Source organism: Alligator mississippiensis, chromosome 10, assembly GCF_030867095.1.
Source record: "Alligator mississippiensis isolate rAllMis1 chromosome 10, rAllMis1, whole genome shotgun sequence".
NCBI lineage: Eukaryota > Metazoa > Chordata > Crocodylia > Alligatoridae > Alligator > Alligator mississippiensis.
Genome location: NC_081833.1, coordinates 60,989,574 through 61,012,275, shown reverse-complemented (window position 1 = coordinate 61,012,275; position 22,702 = coordinate 60,989,574). Strand labels below are relative to the sequence as shown.

At 40.3% G+C, this 22,702-nt stretch overlaps 1 protein-coding gene across 3 annotated transcripts in view; it reads left to right on the top strand.

The window, feature by feature from the left end:
• Positions 1-22,702, top strand: part of PEPD (peptidase D) — a 219,259-nt gene that overhangs the window by 104,444 nt on the left and 92,113 nt on the right. The window lies entirely within an intron of this gene.

The window sequence follows — 22,702 nt, the reverse complement described above, 5'->3', positions numbered from 1 at the left end:
AGTGGATAATAGAATTAGGATATTTTTACAAGCATGTATCTGAGTGTTTTCTGATTTCATTCCTATTGCATGTGTCCAAAGAAAGAAGATGGGGATGAAATATCAAGAAAAGAAAATACGCCCACTCTTACCTCCCCCGGCTAGGAAGTATACAGCACTGGTCAGGGAAGGCTGATGTATTGAAATTAGATACAATTCAGACACCACTAGCTCAATAGGTTAGGGTCATTAGGGGAAAAAAAATCTACATTCCTATGTTAGTAAATAAATATAGGATTATAAGTTAAAGGAAAAATACATTTGAAAAAAGAGATTAGTGAGTTTGCTGTTAGTGTCCTGGGTGTAGTTCTAGTTGCTTTCAAAAACAAAAGTCAGAAATGTGGAAGATATTACCACGAGCAGCCAAGACAAACCTCAGGATCTTAGAGAAACCAAATATGCATCTTCTAGGTGGGTGAGAGTAGAGATTAATAGGAAATTTTGTTGAAGTGTACAGAACTCTAAAGGGATCAGAAAGTACAAGAAAATACAGGCACAATCTTAACCAAAGAATATTACACAATAGCAATTTTATGTGACCTCCCTGTCCTCAGAATAGTTCAAATGTGGAATAAATCGCAAAGGTCCAAAAAAGATAACTAGTTTGAATTGTTTAAAAAAAAAAAATACAAAGTATAAGATGAATTTTCCCCCTTGAGTGCAAGAAGCTATTACAATTTTATCAAGGATTTGTTTCTCCTTTTAGTCAAGAAAGCTTTAAAAGTTAATCAGGACATTAGGCCTGCATAGATCAGACATTGCAGACAGCAAAATAAGAAGCCAAGTTTATGATATTACAGATACTGTTCTCTTTACTCTGAATGAAACCAGTAGGTAGCTGCTTGTCCCTAGATATGTTTGGTTTTTTTCCTGTCTCTTACTAGACAATACTAGTCAGTTAACTGGCTATGATAGGATGTTCCCAGTATTAGTTAAGTCCTCTAGCCCTTCTGTCATAATAATTATTTATGTTATCATATAATACTTAGTCTCAGATGTCCAGCTTCCAAAACAGACTCCTTCTCAAATCCAGTGGTGTTTAATATTTACTCTCTTATGAGACTAATGCACATGTGAGTCTTTACTCACAGAATGACATTGGCATTTGTGAGAGTGTGTGATGTTCAAACCTTTTCTCTGAAATGAAGCCAAGTATTGGTATTCAGTATGTGTATCTATATCAAAGCATTGCTAGGCAACCTAATGCTGTCAGAGTGATGACTAGCTGACCTTATGAGACTTTTCCTTTTCTACTTTCTGTAATATCAAGGGTTTTGATTTTCTTTAATAGTGTTAATAATAGCCTCAACAGAATGAACACCTATTCTTGGATTGCGTTCACATATGTTTGTTGTTTATCCAAACTAAGGTTACATAAATGTGCTTTGTATCAACACAACTTAAGTAGTGAAACAAGTTACCAGAGAAGACATTACCAGCAAGCCAGTTTCAAGTACAGGTCAGCATAGTCCAGTGGAGAGAATATTGGATTAGGCATTGAGAAACTGGGCTCAGCTATAAGTGACATTAGGCAAATCACTTTCCCTTTGCCTGTTTTCCCTTCCATTGTTTGTCTTGATATGAAAGGGCATTGGATCAGAAACTTGCTATTGGAGTGCCTGGTACTTATGATAGCAGGTGCCCAATGTCAGCTGGGGCCTTTGTAGTACTGATTTTGAGTTCTTTGTTATAGACTATCCAAGTGCAATCATGTGTCTGATCTCCAAGACAGATATCCCAAATTCAGTATTCATCTGCCTCAAATATATACATGCATTTCCTTTAAAATCATGTTCAAGTTTCTATCCTAATTCATTAATTAACTCAAAGTTGCTATTTCTATATTACATTGTCATGGTGGGTTAATGTATAAAAAGTTCACAGCATAACAAATTACTAAGTAAAGTAGCTTAAACATTTTATTTTAAATTGAAATAGTTCTTAGTATCTCCACGAACATTCAGTAGCGTCAGGAAAAAATAAACTAGCAGTCAGTGCTTTATCTAGACAAGTACTGTATTTGGGTTGTTGTTTTTTTTATGGTTATTTGGTTATTGTTAGCTATGATAAAGAAGATAAAAATGTTAATTGTAACCCTGGAAAAGGAGACTCATCACGAATTAAAGAGCATATTAAATAGGATGTTATTTTGGCAGAAGAAAAATGCACAAAGTAGTTCGGGAAAAATCTGCAAATATTATTTTATATTGTATGTTGAGGATAACTGTGTTTTAAACAAGGGTTCCTGTCTTGAATTGCTACTAGTAGGAGTTTAAATAGAGAAATAAAAGGTAGTTTTTGTTTTTCATAAAGGGCTGTTACTGGTATTAAATTTGCATTTCTATAAAAATATTAAATCTTTTTTTTTAATGGAGATTATTAGAAAGGTGAAATTATAAAAATAATCTAATATAAAATGTGTTTGGCCAAATGAACTCTCCCTAGTTCTGTGGGACTCCGGTCTGGGTCTTTTAACCAACCAGCTAGGACCAGTGTATGGAATTTGGGACTGTCCCGGCCAAACCGGGATGTATGGTCACCCTAAATATAAAGCTGTTAAGCAGCTGTGCTAAATTGAAGCTAGAGCTGGGTCTTGGCTTCAGGAATCTGTCCCAAACTCATGTTCAACTTCGAGAATGTTGTCTATAGACTTCTCAGCTTTGGCATCCCCTTGGCACCCACTCATCTGAAAATAGTTGAATAGCAGTTGGTTGGCACATAAAACGAACAAAGCAGCAACTTTCATTTCCATGCAACAGAATTGGAGGATTAGATGCAGATAGTAAGCAACTGTAAAGTGAAGGACATTGATTAGCATCCAGAATTAATAGTGCTAGGGCAGATTGTGAATTCTTGAGTTGGTAATAACTGCTGTTTACCTGTACAGCACTTAATCCTGCTTTTGTTTTACATCAGTAGTAAAACTCCCATGACATTAACAGACTCATTTTCAGCCCCGTAGCTACTGCAACCAGAATAACGACTCTGATTTTAAAATTCCAACATATGCCTTGAATTTGAGTAAAAGTTTGCTAATCCCGAGGGCAAGCTGCGAAACTTGTGTCTTCTCTTAGTAACTGATTAAACTGAGTTTCTTCTGTGGGGTTTGGGTTCTTTTCAGTTCAGTTTTATTATTTTTCATTTTGTTATATGTCTAATTTGTTGCTAATATGTCTAGAGACAGATGATAGGCAGATCATTCAGAAATAAAAGTAAAGTGGAACAACAACAACCCCCCCCCCCTCTAAACTCTAGCCTGCTGACTAAGCATTTTACTGACCATTTTTTTGAACCATCATCAATATTCTAGCTTCAGTATTTTTCTTGGTATTGTCCACAACTGTGGAAGAAAACAAAATCTATGTGATGATGGTTCATAAAGTGCCTGTTGCTCCAAATCTCATCTTCCATCCTTTCTCACTGCTTTCAGAAGTGTATTGGACAAGTAATATGTAGTACCTCAAAGCACATTTCTGGTACCTTTCTGTTTTCCATACTGAACGGCACAGAAGCAAAAGAAACTTCCTTCTGACCGAGTTGCAACAGGAAACTATTTTAAAAAGCTGTTCTCTCTCCAGCAATATCTCTGCATCTTCTTTCCGACTCCCATAATGAGTTTCTGATTATCTCCAGGTCTGCCCACTCCTTTCCCTCAGTAAGCTTTGCTGTAGACCTTTGCTCAAGCACCTATATTGAGTAATTCTATCTAATTTATTATGATAAGCTACATACACATTAGCAGTTTAGCAAAATACTTGTCACCTTGCTGTAAACCATCTCCTATGATGTGACCTAACCAGTTCTGACAGCAGAGAGTTCACCTACAGCATGGAATTTTAAAGTTATTTACAGTGCTTGAAGGTCTCCCTGCTTACAGTATCCACTTAATCCAGTCTAAATCTAGGGAGCTGTCTTCTAGTCCTGGCACTGTGTCTCTAATGGCTATTAATAATAGCTGGTCTAGTCACCTTGTCTGCTGACTGAAAATCTATCTGAAGCTTTTGCATCTCATGAGGCAGATCAAAATTGACATTTTTTTATTGATGTAACTGGTTTCTGCCAAATACATTGGGACAAATAAAAGTAGCTAAACTCAGAGATGAAATGGAAAGCCATTTGTTTGGTGGAATTACTAGCCATTTGATGTTCACAGCTAAAAAGTAATCCCCCCTTTTTAAGGTCTTAACATCTAAATGGCAAAGGGAGAAATATTAGTGGCTTTTTAGTTAATAATATTTCATGTATCAGGTTTTAATTTTTTAATTATCAAAAAATAGCTAAGATTTTATTCCATCTCTTAGTGCCTAAATTTACCAAGTTAATCTGTGGTTTAGACCAGTCTCAGTTCATCTTTCCCCTTGAATGCATACACTAAGAAATGTAAAGCTACATACATTTATTTCCTGAATAAATTCCCTATTCACATTGTTTGTTTCCCAAATACCTTTTCCTTAGACTTCTATACAGGACTTAAAAATAGTAGGCCTTATGCATATGCATATTTTTATGATACGAGCAAGTGCTATGTGCTGATTTGCAATCAGAAAATAAGTTTTAAGTGAAAGTAGTACTTGTAGAAGATTCCAAATAGGGATTTTTGATTTATCCAGAAAGGCATGGCAGCACATACAGCAACCATTTTCATACTGACACAAGATTCATTTAATTAAAAAATTAACAATACCTATATAATTAATGTTAGTCAATATGGTTTTAGGTCAATGAAACCTATTTTCATTTTTTATTGGATTATTGGTTTGGTTGATTAAAGGTAACTTCCTAGGTGTAATATATTTAGATTTTTATGAAGTGTTTGACTTTGTACTACATGACATACTGATTAAAAATAATACTATATAATATTAATAAAGCCAATTCTTAAGGCATATAATGTGTGCTAAAGATTGGTATTAAAAAGTAGTTGTCTATGGGGAATCGGCCCCCTGCTCAAGGCAAAATCATCCCTGACAAAAACCATCCCAGTCAAGTTTATCCTGTTCTTAATAATGTCCAAAGATGGAGATTCCACAGCTTCTCTAGGTAGCCTGTGTCAAATCTTAACCACTCTCATAGTCAGAAAGTTCCTTTTAATCTCCTGAATTTAAGGCTTAGTCCTGTGTCCTACAGCCATAAAGAAAAGTCTGTGTCCATCCTCTTCGTAATCATCCTTCAGGTATTTGAAAACATATCACATCCCCCTTTCAGATTTTTCTTCTCCAAACTGAATAGTCCTAATTCTTTCAGCCTTTCTTCATGAATCATTCTTGTTGCTCTGCTGGACTCATTCCAATCTGTACACATTTTTCTTGAAATGTGAAGCCTAGAACTGGATAATAGTACTCTTGTTAAGGCCTCACCAGTGCTGAACGGAGCAGAAGAATCATTTCTTTCGATTTGCAAGAGATACTCCTGTTAATATCCAGAGCATAAATGCAAAATTACTGCTGATGACATTTGCAGATGACAGAGATTAGGGAATTAGGAAACGAGTGATGGCAAGGAAAGTTTTACAGTGTGATCTGGATTACTTGGTAAAATGAGTCAATTCAAACAAAATGTATTAACACATCAAGATGTGCGAGGTTATATGAGTCAGAACATACAATTCAGGCCATAGTAACAGACTAGGAGACTCTCTTAGAAAGCAGGGGCAAAATTGAGGGTGGGCAAAATACAGCCCACGGATTAGATCCAGCCCACCGAGCCATTTTATCTAGTCTGTGGGGCCCCTAAAAAATTTAGAAAATTAACGTTCATCTGCTCTTGGCTACCTGTCAAAGATGACAGGAGCCACGGGCAGTAAGGACGCAGGGGGAACTAGCAGCAGGACCCGCCATCCCAGCCCCCCCCCCCAGCCATTTCCCTGCTTTCCTACCCATGCACGTGGCTTTGGCTGCATTGCCGGACCACAGGAGCATGGGGCCCATGCTGGTAACCCGAGGTTAGGGGAGCAGTGTGTATGTGCAGGGAGGGAAGGACAGAGTGTATGCGTATGTGTTCATAGGGTGAGTCCCACACGCATACCCCACCATACACATGTACCCACACCTTCCTTGCTCTATTTTGAGATGGCAAAGCCCCTTGCTGAAAGGAGTACTTCCAAGGGCTGGGAGAGGGACTTCTGGTGGCAAAGGTCAGGGGTTGGGGGGGGCGGGACTTCTGGTCACAAGATCGTGACCAGGGGGCGAGGCACCTGTCAAAGGGGTGGGGCTACCCATGTGGTCCTTGACAGCTTGCCAAGTTTTGGTAAGTGGCCCTCCGCCCAAAATAATTGCTTGTCCCTAGGCTAAATAGCACTGAGGAGGTCAAACATAAGGAACTCATTCTGTTTTGTATGTCAAAAACGGTGATTCAGACCTAACTTTGATTTAGTATATAAGCAATTTTATGGGGAGAAGTACGAGATAATAAAGGGCTCTTTAATTTCACAGAGAAGGGCATAACTAAATCCAGTGGTTAGAAGCTGAAGTCAAACATGATTTAGAAACTGAATATTTGTAATAATGTAGGTTACTGACATTTGGAAGATACTACCAAAGAAATTGTGATTTTTTTTTTTCCCTATTCTTTATGTCTTCAAATCCAGTGCTAAATGCCTTTCTGGAAACTATGCTTTAGTCAGATCTTTGGCTCTGTACAAGGCCAAGTGGATGAATTTCAGTGGCCTATGATACAGGATTAAATTTGATAATCAAATGGTCTTATCTGGCCTTACAACCTGTAAATCATTCAGTATGTAGTGTTTCTTCTGAGATTCCCATGGAGGGTATCAGTACTCCCAACCTAAGACTTCACTTACATTTAGTGATGTTTAAGTCCCCCAGTTGTGGGGGGATCTTAATCATGACTTCAGTTTGCTAAGAGCACTTCTCTGTCAAAATGACTCCTTAGATACTCACTGGGCTTGTCTACACATGTGTTTACACCGGCATAAATTTACTGTGCAGTAAGCTATTGCACAGTAAGCGGAAATAGGCTGGCGTCTACATGTGCAGGCATTAAAGCACATTATTGCTGTGTGTGGACTGACTTAGGATTAAAGTTAGTCCCAAGTCAGTCCACGCACACAGTGTTACTGCACAGTAAAGTATCTACACATGTTACTGCGTAGTAACTAATCAAGCTGTAAAGCTTACTAGTACTGTCCCCTACCTTCTTACATGTCTAGCTCTTCCTTTTACTCTGCTTGATGCAGGTATCAAATTTACACTCAAGTCGATTGTAAGTCACTAAGTTTACTGTACAGTACAAGTGTGCACATGTAGACACGTTCCCATGCTGCACAGTAATTTAGGTTACTGTACAGTAAATGCGTGTGCGTAGACACACCCACTGCCTCTGTAAGAGAGTTACTGAGTACATTTCCTTGATAGCTTCCCCATCCTGTGTCATCATATAGGCAACACTGCTTTGAAACCATGCTCAGATTTTTTTCACCTCTCACCTAGAGCTATAGCTTCATCCTTGATTTTTCTTTGAATCCTGTGCCTGCTTAGGGGAGTCCCACTTGCTGTTTTTTCTATATTATTACTTGGATAGGACTGAGCCCTACAGAAAATTGAACAGATGTGTTACTTAACGGGAAGGTGTGAAAGAGACTGCATTAGTAAACAGCCTCTTTCCTTCTGGATTAAGAAGTCTATTGAGTATTATTATACTCTAGGCAGAAAATCAGTAGCTTTGAATGTTCTGTCTCAGATGAGTCCCTGTGGTTGTCAGCAACAAGGAATTCTTTCCAAAGTGAGCACTATTCTTTGGACTTGGCACTTTGTTCTGATGCTTCAGTTTAAGGCAGTTTTCTGTTGCCCATTTCTGTCTGGAACTCCTCGGGGGCAGTGATGGCTAATCTTACAGAAATAAGAATGCAGAGAAGACCTCGGAAGGGTTAGTTACCAGTTGTGGTTATTTATGACTTGCCTCTGTGCTTTCATGCTACCTCCCTGCTTTCCTCTGCCTCAGAGCACTGTCCCCTACCTTCTCACATGTCTAGCTCTTCCTTTTACTCTCTGCAGTGGGGACTAGGAGAATCTTAATTTACATTATGGACCTTTATTTTAGACTATCCATTTGTGGAACGAGGGGTTAAAAAGCTTTAAATTCTGACTACTGAATGCATCTGGTTTCCCTGAATGTGCATGCACCGGCTTTTGTGTTTCTAGGGCCACACATTGTCTGATAGTTTCGAGAAGTTGAAGTAAATTAAAATTCTTTGGAAGCTTTATTTTTGGGAACTTTGCTTCATGTAATTTTCTTAACTCATGAAAGCAAATATATAAACAAGAATCTGAAAACAGGGAAGTCTTGCTTCTTTTGTCCTTCTGAATTCAAACTTCCCTTAGTTGTGTTATTTTATATTGACATGAATCCAGTTTTACAATCTGGTGGGGGAGGAGCTTGGTGAAGACTCAACAGTTGAATATAGACACTTTAAACCATATGCTATGAATGCGTTGAAATGTATTTTCCTTACTTTAAGCTGTCTTCCAAGTAGTATAAATCCTCCCTAGATTTTTACAGCAGATACTTCACAGCCCCAAGAGTGGATCCTTGGAGTCATTCATCTTGGGCCTGGTTCTCAAAAGAGTACTTCCACTGGATTGAGGAAGCAAGTATTTGAGATTCAGGAGACTATAAAATTGATTCTTCCATAAAGAAGTAATTTGTGATAAATGATGTAATCCTCTGGGCAGCTATTCACTCATTTTGTATGTCCAGGACCCTTGAAACGTGAGCAGAAATATGAGAGAAGAACCTCCCAGATCAGTCATTATCTACAAGTGAGGAAAGCCTTCCCCTCCTTTGGATGGCAAAGTATCTAGTAGCTGACCCAGATGCATGCAAGGTCTCATTCTTCCAGACACAGTAGTTATCAAGAACCAGGACACTTAACAGGAAGATGTGTTTTGCTGGCCTGAGAAGGGGAATGCAGTCTTTAAAAAAAGAAAAGGAAAAAAAAATCATCTCATGGCTTTGGCTAGTATTCCAGGATTAACTAGAATCAAGTTTTGAGCTAAGTTTGGTTACAGACTATCAGTGAAATTGCACTTCTACTTGTGTAAATTTTCTCCCAAGAATGTATAAGAGGAGCTATATAATACTATTACTCTATTCTGAGGAGGCTTAAATTCTTTGGTTTGAAAAATCAACCCCTGGAAAAAAGAAAAAAAAAATATTTCTTCCCTTTCATAACATCTTTGGGCTAGATTGTTTCACTATGACTAAAGGTGAGACAGCAGCTGTCATTTTGGCATGTTCTTTAAAGTCAAGCAACTTAACCAAATAGATTCAATTGGTTTTTCTGTTAGATATCTTTCATAATTACTAGTATGGACCTCATCACTGTCATTCCAAAGAATTACATGTCCAAAACTTAGGGTTTCTGGATTCTTGTCTTTAATATTAATATTTTGAAGTGTATTTGTGTAAGGTAAGGTCATGGTTTATCTTATGTGCCAGCACAAGGGACCAGAAAGTGAGGACACAGCTTCTTGGTTCCTTACACTAATGTACTCTACTGGCATTACTTGCACAGCAAAGGGTGGCAGGCTGCTCCTTGTGCAGTTGCTGTTGGAAAAAGGTGAAAGACTTGACTTCACCCTAATGTACCCAGTGGCATAGGGCAGAGCTGCACCTGTGCAGGCCACAGACGCGCAAGTTCTTGTGCTGGGTGCTCCCCCTCTCTCCCCAGTGTTCCCCATGCTCTGTGCCCAACCATGCCATGTGGTGTCCCCTGGGTATTTCCCTGCTTTGCAACCCTCTACTACATGGGCTTCACCACATCTTCCCTTCTCCCCTGCATTACACCCCCCTCCTCCACGCACACACATGGGCTTTACTGCACCGTCTCCCTGCACGAGCCACTTGGAGCTCCTGCTGCTGCGCAGACTCCCCTGCCTGAAGAGGCCACCTGGATCCCAGAGCCCTGGGCTCCCTGGGACTTGCCGCCCTGCCCCCAGTGAGAAGAACAAGGAGTGTAAGCGGGAGGATGGAAGCTCAGGCAGCAGCAGCTGGAGTAATGGAAGGAGCAGCGTCCAGGGGGCCACAGTTTAACCCCTTGCAGACTGTGCGTGGCCACAGACCACCTCTTGGACAGCCCTGGCATAGGATATAGAAAGTTGTAAGACGTGTATATTTATATCATAACATACCAATGAAATCTGTTATGATGCAACTGTTATCTGCCTGATTAACCTTGCTTCATTCAGCCCTCCCCCTACTCCCCCTTTTTTTTAAGGGCTAAAATGTATGCTTGTCTATGCCTGTAGTTATGCTAATGCATAACTCTGGCTGGTATAGGCCTGTCGAGGTTTTCTACTTCACCAGAACAGTAAGAAGACTGGGAGTTACATTCTTTGCATCAGTGTGTTCCTTCTTACTAAGGAGCAGACTGCAGTGATATAGCCCAATAAAATGGCCCTGACTGCCCTATAGAACAATCCAAGCCTAGTGTTTGTCCACAAGGAACTTGGTGAGTGACTAACAAATAATAAGGGAAGAGGGTGTAATAATATTGGGCTATTGCCAGGGTACGTTGTGTGCACATATTGATTGTACCAAAACATTTGATGATTTTAAGTCAGTGGTTCCCAACCTTTTCAGACTCAAGGCACCCCTCAGAAAATGCCAGGTCTTAGTTTTTACTCTCTTCATATTTTACTACAGAAAGCTAATAGAGCAATTATTCTGTTGCAAAGAACTCGGAAAGGCCACAACAGGGTAGAATGTTTTTAACACTATGAATTCCTATTTGAAATCTCTGTTTATTTTGTGAATCCAGGTGCTGCGGCCTCCTGGTTGAGAATTGTTGTTTTCTGTCATTTTATAAAGGCATTCCGTAGGAAGGAGGGGAAGTTGGGAGTAAGTTGAAATGAAATAGAATATGAAGGTTAGGAAAAGAGGCAGGATGTTGTACGTATTGGATGGGGAATAGGAGAGCATTGGTGTGGGAGCAGGGTTAAGAATTACATCACCAGTGGCTGCAGTAAAGAAAAGGGTGAGGTATGGGCTCAGGAAAGATGGAAGAATGCAGGGAAAGTAGAAGGGCAACATGGTTGAGTGGTGCCTACAGACTTTTGACAGATTTTTCATTTAATTGGAATCAAGCATGAGGTGACAAGTAGCTGCTGTTGCTCCAGCCTCAACCTGGGATCAAGGAGCCACAGCAGCATCTGTTGCCTGCCCATCCCCGCTGCCTCTGTCCCCCACCTTTCTCTCCCCTGAAGTCCCTGCCCTTCCCTCCAGCCCAGCCTGGTAGCAGCAGCAGTAGGGCCATCGCAGACCTGGGACCCAGCCAGAGCTGCTGCAACTGCTACCAGACAAGAGTGGAGCTGGAGTCCTCCATGTCCCAAGCTGGAGCAGACCCAGATCCTGCTAGAGCCAGAGTAAGGGGGTAAGGGGCATTAACCTAATTAGATTCATTCCAATTAGAGTCGCATATAGCATCTGTTTATTGGTGGGGGCAGGTTGTCTTGGGTTCACTTAAATATGGTAATAGTTTTAATGTTGTCAAGCTGCTGACATGGAGCGGTAGTCGTGTGCTATGAAATGTTGTTACAGCTTCACGAGTGTGAGTTCTAGCCTTGCTCCGCACTCTTCCCAAAGGCCAACTCCAGCCAACAGAGTTGTAATTACTGTTCAAGCTAGGGAGGGAAAAGGTCTGGATGGATGAGTTTACACATGCATATCAATGCACAGCAATAAACTCCAGCATATACTGTTCCACAATCTATTGCTCCCAGTGAGATGTTTATATGTGCACTCACAACCGCAGCATGTTGAGCTGGGCCAGAGCAGCCCCAGCTGTCAGGGAGCCTGGGGGATCAGCCTGCCAGTCTGGGGCTGCTCCTGTTGGCACTGGATTTACAACCCAGCCCTGATATCCTGCTCCAGGCAAGCACAACCTTCAGACCAACTACAATTCCTCCGGTTGATAATAGGTGAATTTTATTGATACACAGTCATAGGAAATAAGAGCAATGCAGGCAAAGCAACCAAGATGATAACAACATACATTACCCAAATTCCTCAGTGCCCAGAATATACACAAGGTAAGCAGTGTGTTCGGCTGGTATGTAAACACCACCTCGAGGTTCTTTGCTTGAATGTCCAACATCAGCAACCTTGGAGGTCAAGGGCTGATGTCAGCTTGCTGTTCTGAACACTCCTCCTTTTGTATTCTTTCTCCTCTGATTTCATAGATTTCATAGACATTAGGGCTGTAAGGGACCTTGTGAGATCATCTGGTCGCCCACTGCCCAAAAGGCAGGAAGTCAACTGGGGTCAGATGACCCCAGCAAGATAATCATCCAAATGCATCTTGAATGTGTCCAAATGATTCTTCATTTCTGAGTACTGTTGATTGGTTTCCTTGTGGCAGTCATGCTGTCCACGTTCTGGCTAAAATCCTATGCACACACTTTAATTTGGTTATTTCATTACAAACCGGAAATCCCAAGGGTTTTTGCAAATGGGCACTGTAATCCTGGAGCTAGGCAGGCCTATCTTTATTATGAAAATAAAGTTCAGATGTTTTTAATTTCCCAGGATGCGTACGTCTGTCTTAAAGGCTGTAAAACTGTGAGACAAACGGGATTTTAGAAATCAGTTAACGCTTGCCATTCCCCTTGACCATTTTCTAATGCAATATCTACTTTATGTACAAGCCAATTCCTAAAAACAAACCTCTAAATATCCTTTTCTAGCCATCAGCTCTAACCTGGCTTAGTGTGCTGTGGAGGGGCTGGCTTGGGGCCAAGAGAAGGCTCCAGTGTGGGGCTAGCTGGCAGGTAGCTCCTGCACTGAAGTACCCTTGTGCCCCAACCAGCCTCGTCAGCGTCTACACGTCTGTTTCTGTGCAATAAATAATGCTGCCATAGAACAGTAGTTGTATTTACAAGTACTAACCTACAGTGGCGTTTATTAGTTTACTGCAACCTAATAGGGGCCGCACGTGTAGGCACGGAGACTTTACTGCAGAGCTAATTAGGCAGTTCTACAATAAATGTCTCACTTAGACGCACCTGATGTAATGTTAGACCCAGCACTTGTTTGTTCACTGTCAGCTACAGAAACTGGCACTCCATAACCATGTGGCTCTGGGTTGCTAGGCTTGGCACTGAATATAGATATTATTTTTACATTTAAATATAAATTTATTCAAAAGGAAAGCACATTCTTGACCACCCTGATAAAGTAGTTTGCAACTTCAGCATTTCTCCCTGCATCTATTAAATCTTAATTTGAATTTCAAAATTTAAAGCTTCACTGACCTTTATAGACATAGACTCTTCAGGAAGATAGATAGTTGTGCTCCACCCACTTTGCAATATATCTTGTTTTTGTTGTTTTCATTATTATTATTATTATAATATTATAATTAATAATATATAGAGCATAAGTGCATATGGCAATTTACCAAACAAAGGCAGCTTCCTGTCCCAAAGAGCTTGTATGACAAGTAAGAACAGGCAAAAAAGAGAGTACAAGAGTTATATTTTAAATAAGATTATGCAGCTTCTTACATTTCGCTGTGTGCACATCTTAAGGTCATGACATTCAGCAGTGGTTTCTTCCTTGAAGGGCCTACAAAATGACAACTAACTATTTAATTGTTAGTATTTGCTCAATCCCAGAACCTTGTGCTTTAAAAAGAGAAATCAGACATGAAGGCAAACCATAAACATTAGCTATTTCCTTAATCTATTGTAAAAGAATTGTCATCTCTACATGGTCATTCTTTAATATATTGAATATTAAATATATATAAATATTCTATATATTATATATAGTAAAAGATAATAACATACTGATATAACTTTTTTTGTGAAGTACAGTTTGAGGGCTGACTTGTACAATTTTTGGTATAGGCGTACAGGTAAGAGTTTCATAGTGTCAAGACTCAGAACATTAATTGCAGTAAAATCTTAACACGATGGATTTGCTCAGTGCTATAACTAACCATTTGGTAGTGGCACACTTTAAAAATATACTTAATAGCTATAATTTTTCAAGCATGTTAGATTGTTTCAGAGAGCCAAAAATGTCCTGCTATAATTTTAGAGGTTGGATTATATGCAATTATTTACAATATTACCATTACTGACCAGTCGGTCTGTATGCTGTGTAGCTCAGAAGTATATAATTAATTCTGCATTTGCATTAAAAACTGCTTTAGGAAGTCATTATAAAGAGTTATTATAGACTTGCATCACCTTTGTGCCTCTCTAAATGATGTCTGCCTGAATTGTGGGTCCGTATAATATATTCTCTTCTACTACGGACTATTTACAGATGCATTTTTACTTTACTACACCATTTATCTTTGCAGTGTTATCTCAATATTAATTACTTAGAATGGGAAATGTCCCAGATATAGTATTTTAATAAAACATCCAACAAACTTTTGGGCATTTTTGAAGTGCCAATCACTTCAGTGTTTGGGGGCTGCAGAAGTAGGTACCTAGTTGTAATAGTGTCTGCTTGCTTCAGTGCATCAGGTGTGAGATTTGGATTCAAAGCAGTATTTTACTTAGAAGTCCTTCCTTCATTTTTATTTTTATGTAATTATAAAAATATATAAATATAAAAGTGTGTGTATGTTTGCACATTGCTTGTGTGTGTGTACCCAGTATATTCAAGAAATGGCTGTGTATCCTGATTTTTTTTTTATGCGAGTCCAGCGTAACTGCAAATCTACATCCTCTCCAGTTGGAAAGTTAAGACTAAACATTTCACTTCAGTTGATTCCCCAGCCCTTGCTTGCTTTGAAATATAGTAGTACAAAGCATAGCTGGTTGTTAATTTTTGACATGATGCAAGAGAAAAGCACTAATGCTAGACTTTAATCTTGGATCTAGGACCAGATGCTTTCCTGATGTATATAGATACAGCTCTGTCTTAATGGAATCTCAGATTGGCCCCTAGTTTCTCATTGGTATGCAAGGACTGATATAACTGAAGAGAATCAGCTTAATGGCCTTTTCTGAAAAGTTTCTGAGCCACCCACTTCTCTGCAATGGAGCTTGAATAAAAATAGCTTCCATGCCAGGCACACACTAAGAAAATTATTATTTCAACATATTTTTTCCTTCTATAGAATTAAAGAGTTTATTTGCAAATGTATTTCTACTGAAGGATTCTGAAGAAGGTGTTCAGTGCATTTTTCTCCCATTTCTAAACAGTATTACAATACTTTTAGAGATTAAAAATAAAAGCTATTAGAAAACTGTAGGCTGACAAACACCTCAGCACATCTATCTAGCTGAGCATCTGGCTAAATATTAAATCTTGTTTTACTGAAAAGGTATGTGTGTTACCCATGTACGGTAGTACAGGGTGGCACCATTGCCAACAAGCTGGAATGTTGGATAACCAAGTCTGCTATTGGGTATTTTCTCGTGGGTAGCACTACTGCTGTACAACATAGTAGAAACCTGCCATTGTCCTCATCAGGTAAAGTGTGGTCCCTGAAGTCCATCCAACTGGATGCTGAAAATCATTTGGCCCTTTCTGAAGCTAATAAAACAGGTTGCCTTAGTAACAGTCTCACTCATGAAAATTTGGGCCTAAAATCAGTATAAGGGACACACACGGCTGAGCACTAGAAATTTACCTGCACTCACAGTACTACTCGTTTTTGGGATATCTTCAAAATAAGACACTATATTGAATCTTAGTCTTGTGTTGGACTCAACTTTAATAGGTTTATATTGGGTTGTGCATAATATTGACGAATATATTCATAGAGAAGTGAATTCATGAATTTGATATCCCTTTCAAAACAGATGCCACCAAGCTGGCCTTTCACTGGGATTCAGCCTTCTAAGGCAAGGAAATTCCCTCAGAGGGAATGGTATTTCTTAGAGGAGAACTAAGCGACTTCAGGAGGGCAGTATAAACAGCAGCCTTTCCTCCTTAGGAGGGCAAACTTGGTAAGTGCTGTTTGTGGGGCCTGCCTGTGGAAGAAGCCCCAAAACCAGTGGCAGGCACAGCTGCTGGAACAGAGACAAAAGATGGAGGAACGTCCCTGGACTTGTTGTGTGACTTAAGGAAATGGCTTAGAGATTTTTGGAGCTAAACAGTTGGATTAAAATAAGACTTAAGAGAGAGGTTTAGGATAGGAGGGATGTGATTGCGTGAGCAGGCTAGAAGCTTGGTGCTGTTGATTTATTTTTTTCTGCAATTTAAAGACAAACTCATATTTTAAAAGGGTGTATGGGGGCAGGGAAGGCAGGGGTTTAGAACGGAGACATGGTGGCACTAGATACCAGAGTGGGGCTATTACAAAGTTCCTTCCTTTCTTTCTGAGCGTGGTTTGCTTTTGATTTCCCAAAAACCAGACCACTGGTTAGTTGCTATCCTAATGTTGCAGTGCAATAATAATGATATATTACAATTGTTGCTACAATTTTGTTACATTTTAGAATTGTCATTATAGATAACTCTTGTAAAATTCAGTTTTCTGACCCTGCGCCTAAAAAGGAACTGTTCTAATAGATCTTGAAGACTGGTTGAGATGGGAGGAATTTGAAATTAAGTGCTGTTTGCTGAAGTGTAAGTACTGTATGTAGTTTATTAATGCTAAGTAGTGAATGAGAATTCAGTACAAGTAATTACAAAGTAGATAGCTATTTATGCTTCTAGTTTGATTGAAGGGCTTTAAATAGAATGCATCAGTCCCTAAAAATCCTAACCAGCTATTGAATTATTTTACATAATTCTTAATAACCCAGAGCTGTCAAAACAGGTAAAACATGAGATGTTAAATTAATGTATAGTTGTTACGAAATTCTCTCTCACATTAATTCCCCCTTAAAGTAAAAATGAGCATTATTATTCTAAAGTCGTGTCAAAGACTTTACTTTCTATTGGAGGAAAAGGTACTCTTTGAAACTGTTTAAATATTCTGCCAGTTATCCTTATTATTGAGGCACCTACTATGCTCTGACAGTGGGTTGAAAGAGAATCAGGTATCACCTTTTGTATCTAATGGTACAATTTTGTATTTGGAAACAGCAGTTCCATATGTGGTAGAAATCTGTCAACTGCTCTCTAAAACAAATGCACCAAACTTAGCTGATGATTCTTAAGAAAATGTGTTGCAAATAGCACATTATAGCTATATTCTCCACATGAAAATTCAGAAATGCATATAAGTAGTACATAAAAATCTTTTTTACTTTATCTCTGTATCTATACAGAGATGCTTTGTATCTCCATATTTTTATGCTCAAGTAAGTGATGCCTGGCCTTTGGATTGGGTGTCCTTTGATATGGAGTTTGTATAAGACTTTAAAGAAAATATATATGTAGAAGTAAAAGAGAAAATTAAGTAACATTTTAAATGCTAAATGATCAGGAGCTAAAAGCATAAGATCTCAGAGCAAAGTCTGGCTATGCAACACAATTTTATCTTTTAGGGCATAGAATAAAGTAGGCCTGGGTTCTGTAAATGACTCTACTAGGGTGGGCTTCTTGATTAAGACAATAGGCCTCATCATAGGAGAGCCATTCCCTGTTTGTAGATGCCTTTGAGGAATCAAGGCCATAAACATGAATATACTTTATGTATTTAGAAAACTGCACAAGAATAGCAAATGGCACTGCACTGTGACTGAGAACATTCTTTTGAGAAGCAACTTGAAGCAAATTTGTTTTTTTTTTCCCACTTTGCAGAAAAATAAAGTGTGAAAATATAAGAGAGTGCATGTGTGCATATGTGGAGATGCCGATGCATATTCCAATGTGCTGATGCATATTGAGTGTGTGTGTGGGCCTGGATTGAAACAAATAATGAGAAGGAAGAGAGTTGAGAAGACTCTTTGCAGGTTGGTTATGTAAGTGGTTGTAGACTTTATGAAATAGAGTTCAAAGCTCATTAAGATGCACAGGATGGGAACAGGATGTTTGTAAAGATGGATATGACTGATATGAGACAGCAGCTTTATTGAATCCTGGACAATTACTTGGAATGAGAGTGGTTAAATAACCCCCACAAAAATGAGCATTTTGCAGTGTACATTCCCAATATCAAGCTGCTTATCTGTTATGAGAAGGGCCCTTAATCACCAGGCAAAGAAAAGGGTAGTTAGCTGTCATTAGCTGTCTGTATCCATAATAAAGTATGGTTTTCCATAAACTCTTCTATCTCCCATTCTCATGCAAGAGCTTGAAGCTACTGTCTTCATTAAATGTCTGCAGCTGTCATTCCTCCCATTGTCATATACCAAGCCCTAAGCTTTCATATCCTATTTGGTTTGTTACCTGTCCCTTTAAAACTCTGTCATCACCATGTCAGCAAATGTTGCAGCATGAAAACATTTAACATACTTGCACATGCGGCTCTTTGCCTCTGCTACACTCCCCAGTGGTTCGATTACACAGAGGTGTATGAATCTGCTATAGACTCTGGTGTCGCCACAGAGCATAATGCAGTGCATACAGATATAAGCAAACTAGTGCTAAATGAGCTAGGTTGAATACAGGAAGCAGGATGGTGTTAGCACAGCTTTCTACCCAGGCTTAATTAGTGTGGTTTGTTTGTTTGTTTATTTTGGAGGGGAGTGGGGAGGTTTTAAACCTCCCAATTGCCTTAAGTAGTAGAACCTGCCCAGGTTATTACTAAGAGCACACTGGTAGAGATTTTGGGAGCAGATACCGATAGCCAATATTTAAGGAGGCATATTGGCTGATACCGATCCAGTATCTGATACAGCTACCTCCAGCTGGTCAGTCTGTTGTGGTGGGAAGGGATGGGGGGGGCAGATTAACATCCTTGTGGTGAGGGAGGGGGCAGGGGCAGGCGCTGCCCAGCTGGGGTGGGGGGGATGGGGTGCACGTGGGACACAGCCGCAGCTTGCGGGGGGAGGGGAGGCAGCTCCCACCGCTGCTTGCACCCTGGAAGGGCATGGGGGGAGGGGGAGGTGTGTGTGCCCCTGGATATGTGCAGGGTGGGTGGGCAGGCTGCAACTCCTGGCTCGAGCCGGGGCTGCGCAGGGCTCTTCTTGGTGGGGGTGAGGCTCAGAGCAGGCACTGGTGACTAGTGCCGCAGTCACCAGCAGCCTGGTGCAGCCTCAGCTTTTCACAGCGCATGGGTGGTGATGGGGCATTGAGCCGGGGCTGTGCCGGGCAGGCAGTGGCTGTGGCAAAATTTGGGGTGGCTGCAGCCCTGTCCCAGTGCTGCCAGCACCTGCTCTGAGCCCAGTCCTGCCGAGAACAGCCCCGTGCAGCACGGGCTCGAGCCTACAGCTGCAGCCTCCCTGTCCACCCACCCTGCGCAGATCCAGGGGCACACATGCTGTCCCCCCCCCCCCCCCCCGGGTGCAAGCAGCAGTGGGATCCCACCCCCATGAATTGCAGTGAGAGAAGGGGCAGGGGCAGGCACTGCCCCTGTCCCTCCCTCACCTCAGAGGTGTTGATCTGCCTCCCCGCTCTCTGTCCAACTGACCAGCTGGAGGCAGCTCTCCATGTTGCCGGCTCTGCTCCTCGCTGCCTGAGTACTGCACTGCAGCTGTGTGCAGCACGGGCATTTATCATCCAAATTATTGGCCCCATCAGGCCAACATAGCAGATTTTCTTTATATCAGTACCAATCCGATATCAGACCGATGTATCTGTGCACCTTTAGTTATTAGTCAAAACAAGAAGGTACTGGGGAACTGGAGACATATGGATCTCCTTATCTCTTAACTGGTAATACTTAAGAACCCCGGTGTTCTCTGGTTTAAGAAAGTTTCAGTTACTTAATAGGAAAAATTGCACTTATCCCTTTCTTATGGTCAGTTACTACTAATTCTCTTACACGGTTTTTAATAAAGATTTATAGAGATTCATTTGTATTTTAGGTTTAGAGATAATTAAGTACCTTTCTACTGAAAAGAAGAAATGTGGAAAGATTGGCTCAAAGCTAAACAAGATTCCTGTACTAGCGCATATATTAAACTTCCTTTTATTTGGTTGTCACCCCAATAGGAATGATTAGTGAGTCGTAAAGAAAGAAAATGTATTGCATTACATCTATTAAAGCATGTTTTATATGTAACAGTAATTAAAATATAATTGAAATCATGAGTTCTTCTAATTATTGGCTTTACATAATGCATATTTAAAGAGTGAGCATCTATAAATGTGTCCCTTTTACACAACCAGAAATGGTTTGCTGGCAGCATTTTAATTAAAGATGGATTAGTTAAAACGCAGTTTAATCATTCTGTCATCAAAGGATTTAGACCTCATTAATTAGCTGTTGATAAATAGGTTTAAACTACAAAAATTTAATTTAAAATATGCCAGTTGAGATCTAGAATTATTAGTTAGGAAATGGAGAAATGGGTCTTAGAAAATCTGATGTCATTTCTTTATATAATATTACATTAAGTGTGAAGTTGTTATAATCAATTGTTGCTAACAGTATAACACAAAGTAGATTTTCTAGTTGGTGAAGTAGTCAAAACAGGATCATTCTTGGTGTTCACTTTGTTAATAGTATGATGGATGATCCCTACTGTACTTTGAATTATTTTTTCCTTAAGACTGAAAACTCATGCTATATTCTTTGATCATGAAAATTTGCTAAAAATAGATCCTTGGCTCAAAGTTTCTTAGCCTCCATTTGGCCTGGACAGGAGCAGAGGGGTTTTCAGTGGTGGCAGCTGACAGAACAAGGAGCAATGGTCTCAAGTTGCAGGAAGGGAGGTTTAGGTTAGATATTGGGGAAAACTTTCTCAATATCATGGTGGTGAAGCACTGCAACAGGTTACCTAGAGAGGTGGTAGAATCTCCATCCTTGGAGGTTTTTAAGGCCCTGCTTGACAAAGCCCTGGCTGGAATGATTTAGCTGGGGATGATCCTGCTTTGAGCAGGAGGTTGGACTAGATGACCTTCTGAGATTCCTCCCAACCCTCACTTTCTATGATTCTATGGTGCTAGGGAGTAGCTACCTAAATGCTAAAGAGAAGGAGCTTCAGGTTTGCATGCGGGAGAGAATAAGCAGCAGTACAAGGAGAAACTACTGTAGAATTCTTGGATGGAAATTACGTATTGCCCACCCCTACTATACTCTTATGATCCCCCTTGATGTGGATGTACAGCTAATGCTTTCTAAATGCTGGAGACCATTTAAACATTTTAGACTTTTTCACTGTGTGTAGCAGCAGCAGTTCCTTGGCTCCTGAAATTCCAGTACAATCCTTTTGATAAGTCTTTTATGGATTGCTTCTATGCCAGCCCCAGCAAAGAAAGAGAGATCTGTTCTCATAGTGGTGTGTTTCTTGCTTGCATTCAGTTTGCAGAAAGCATGGGAAATCATGTGTCTTAGCATGAAGTATTAACTCTAAGTGGGGAACTGTAGAAGGAATAAAACTGGTCAGCTTGGGCAGATTCAGGATTTTGTGAAGTGGGATGCGGGAGCAGTGACCAGAGCAGCAATGGGCAGTGGAGGGGACAAGCAGAAGGGGAGAGGAGGGGACAGGCTATTGAGGACAGAGGGGAAGGGAGTGGTGTCAAGAGCAGGGGGATTGGGCTGTGGATAGGGGAGATGGGATTCTTACCTGATTTGGAACTTAAAATAAAAGACCCTGCTGTTGCTTCAGTGGTGTAGTCTGAAAGAGGGATGCACCCATGCTACTGCACCCCCTCCAGCTGGGCAGAGCAAAGAAAAAGAATATAATTCCAGCCAATCATTAATCTCCAAAAGCTTGAATAGTTGAACAAAAATTTATAAAATGTCAGCAAATGTCATGTGATCACTCTAATTATTCTTAATACTAGACAGGTCATTTATAATTCCCAATTATCCAATTAAAATGTTAATTACCCCTCACCTCAGTGCCCTATTCTTAAACTGAGATTATAAATTGCCTTCAATCATCACAAATCATACATGGCACTTGTGACAGTGAGCTTTGTATTATTTATGGACTTTCTGTTTAAGTTTACGATTTCCAGGTGGCATTAGTTCCTGGTGAAACAGCTTTGTCCTAATAGGCTAAGTTCCATTTAGGGATGGCATTTCTTGGGATATTAAATAAAACTGCATTTGTTCTTATGCCCTTTGTGCGTCTTGCTTTTTTGGGAATTGGCTTATAGGTATAGATATGCATAGGATGGTTCAAGGTGGGCAGCAGGGCTTAATTGTTTTCTAAGAGCCTGGGTTTCACATATACAGTTCCATATAGCTCTGGAGGCAGACAGGCTATCTAAAGCAATAAGGCCAATGGTTGGACACAGCCTGAGAATTGAGGGGGACATACCATAACACAAGAATTGCAGCCATCAAGGCAGGCAGGTTATCTAACACAACAAGGACACAAAGCCTGGGAACCAAGGAAGTATGTAACATACTGCCTATAACACAAGATACACGACACCAGCTACTAAGCCTTAGAGCAGAGGGGGGCATGAGTCCTGGTTCTGGGGGAACAGACCAAATTAGAAAAAGGCCTGGAAGGCTACATGGACATGTGACCACAGAGAGACAACCAACCAGAGATAGCCATGGATGAAAAGTCATCAGGAGTCATCAAGGGGGGAGGAGAATACAAAAGCAGAGCCTTGAGAGTAACAAAAGGGTCCCTCCTTTTCCTTTCAGTCCCTCCCTTTGTCCTATCTGTCCCCGTCCCTGTCCCCCAGGAAGGGTCCCCTAAACCATCATGGACAGAGGGTACAT